Source organism: Capra hircus, chromosome 14 (assembly GCF_001704415.2).
Source record: "Capra hircus breed San Clemente chromosome 14, ASM170441v1, whole genome shotgun sequence".
Taxonomy (NCBI): domain Eukaryota; kingdom Metazoa; phylum Chordata; class Mammalia; order Artiodactyla; family Bovidae; genus Capra; species Capra hircus.
In genome coordinates this window covers 27,000,969-27,003,855 of record NC_030821.1, presented here as the reverse complement: position 1 = coordinate 27,003,855, position 2,887 = coordinate 27,000,969, and the positions used below count along the sequence as shown (strand labels likewise).

At 40.7% G+C, this 2,887-nt stretch overlaps 1 non-coding gene across 1 annotated transcript; it reads right to left on the bottom strand.

Moving 5' to 3' along the window:
* On the bottom strand, positions 440 to 511 carry TRNAC-GCA. The gene has a single exon. It is a non-coding gene; the product is annotated as a tRNA-Cys (tRNA).

The following is a 2,887-nucleotide window of genomic DNA, read 5'->3' as shown; positions in this document are numbered from 1 at the left end:
TTGTTAGAGGAAACCTTGATATGTAAAATTTTTTTATGAACATGTTATAGTTTGAAAATAACATCTTTATTTATTTTTTATACATTTTTGGTAATAGTGAAAACTACCATTGCTTACATGTCCAGAGTCTAATTGAAAATCATTGCAGAGGGCCTAAATATCACGAATATATGTAAGGTATGTTTCTCATGATCTGCTGCTGCTGCTAAGTCGCTTCAGTTGTGTCGGACTCTGTGCGACCCCATAGATGGCAGCCCACCTGGCCCCCCTCCCTGGGATTCTCCAGGCAAGAACACTGGAAGTGAAGTGAAGTGAAGTCACTCAGTCATGTCTGACTCTTTGCGACCCCGTGGACTGTAGCCCACTCAGGTTCCTCTGTCCATGGGATTCTCCAGGCAAGAATACTGGAGTGGGTTGCCATTTCCTTCTCCAGGGGATCTTCCCAACCCAGGGATTGAACCTGGGTCTCCTGCATTGCAGGCAGACGCTTTATCCTCTGAGCCACCAGGGAAGCCTGGAATGGGTTGCCATTTCCTTCTCCAATGCATGAAAGTGAAAAGTGAAAGTGAAGTCGCTCAGTCATGCCCAACTCTTAGCAACCCCACGGACTGCAGTCCACCAGACTCCTCCATCCATGGGATTTTCCAGGCAAGAGTACTAGAGTGGGGTGCCATTGCCTTCTCCGTGTCATGAGCTAGAACTTCCAATTTTTTCTTCCTCACTCTCTCTACCTACTCTCCTACTCTTCTTCCTCCTCCTCATTTCCATGTCTGTCTGTCTCTCCCCAACCCTTACCTCCCAATGTTAGGTACAGTCTCAGTAAAGTTTCCTCCCTTCACTCAGGTACTCATCTGCTGAACACCTGCCAGGAGAGACCCAATATCTGATAGAAAAATCTATCTGCACCAATAGAAAAACTAAGAGAATGCATTTGACTGTTGGTGTATTAAGGTGATCTTCTTAATACATAAAGACTTAACTGGTTTATACTTCTGTTAAAAAAGGCAATTTTTTTAAAAAAAATCAAAACGTCCCATGTTGAAACCACTGTGAAAAACTAACACTCCTATAACAGAAGGTGAAGGTCTCAGATAATGAGAGGTGCTTGACATCTGAGCAGAGTACAGGGAAAACTGTTTGAAAGAGAAGGTTGGTGACAAAAGGGCCTGATGTCATAATTACCGTCGACTTTATTTTACACTACATGAGGGAGGAAACTTTCAGATAATTTTATTGTGTGTAATTATGAAAATATCTATGTCTATATCCATCAGTTAGTGATAATGGCTCAAAGTTGGCTGAGTTCAGCACCATAGCTATTATATGTAGGAAGAAAAAGATTTTGCAAAGAGAGAGTTATTTCCCAAGTTTCAGCAAGCTTCAGGTACATTAGTTCGTTTACCAAATAGTTCTTGTGTTGCAACTGTAGGTTTTCAGCTAATTTTGCTAGGTGCTAAGAATGGTTAAAATGTAAACATAGATCTTCATGAAGTTTTGAACTTGATTCAGTGAGTCAGGCTTTTATTTATTTATTTTTTTTAGGTATTCCCCAATACCTACTCTGCACAATGGGGAGAATAACATGGTGAGGGCTATATGTTGAGTGTCTGGTTTTCAGTGCATGCTAGTTTCCTCAAAAGGTCTTATAATATCTTAAAGATAAATCAGTAAATCACTTTCATACAGATAAGTGCCACGCCAAGAGCACACTCCTTTGTTTGTATGTTCAATTTGTTTATAGGTCCAACAAAGTTAGCCTAAGTACTAAACTAACACAGTCAGCTATATAGTACTGTCCTGTAATAGGTTTATAATACTTTTCACATAAGTAATACATTAAAAAACACACGAAAAAGCATTTTTAATCTTCAGTACTGTACCTTGAGAAACACGGTAATACAGTACAACAGTTGGCATACAGGGCCTGGGATTGAGTGAACAGGCAAGAAGAGATACCGACTGGAGGAGGGAAAGGATGTGGGAGATGGTAGAGCTGAAGGACCGTCAGCAACTGAAGATGGAGGGCAAGCTGCAATTCCACTCACACCACGTTTGCATCTTTGAAAATTCACAACTTGAAGCTTTGTATGTAGGGGACTTAACTGCATAATAGATAAGAAATGATTTTGACAATTTGATATTGGGTGTTTAATGAGATTTTTTCCCCCTGTAATTGACTACTGGAGCTCACAGAAAGGAAATAAATGTTGCTAAGCAGAACCTCTATTCCCACCATGCAGTCCTACTGCCTGCAGGGAATTGTAAAGGGAACTGTAGGAAGTCTGGGGCTGGGAAGCAGTGAGTAGCATCACCGACTCAATGGATGTGAATTTGAGCAAACTCCGGGAGACAGTGAAAGACAGAGGAGCCTGGCATGCTGCAGTCCAAGGGGTCACAGATGACTCAGCAACTGAGCTTCAACAGTAGTGAGATTAAAGTAGTGCTGAAAAGTATATCTATATATTTCATCTGTAAAAGTATGTAGACAACAGAGAAACTAGAGGCCTGAGAATGGCAAGAAAGCCATTATAATTGCAAAAGTTCATGAGAAATTGAGTCAGAGTAATGAGAAATGAATGGGGAAACAATGGAAACAGTGACAGACCTTATTTTCTTGAGCTCCAAAATTCCTGTGGACGGTGACTGCAGTCATGAAATTAAGACACTTGCTCTTTCGAAGAAAAACGATACAAACTTAGTGTATTAAAAAACAGAGACGTTACTTGCCGACAAGGTGCATATAGTCAAAGCTATGGTTTTTCCAGTAGTCATGTACGGATGTTAGAGTTGGACCATAAAGAAGGTTGAGCACCAAAGAATTAATGCTTTTGAACTGTGGTGTTGGTGAAGACTCTTGAGAGTCCATTGGACAGCAAGGAGATCAATC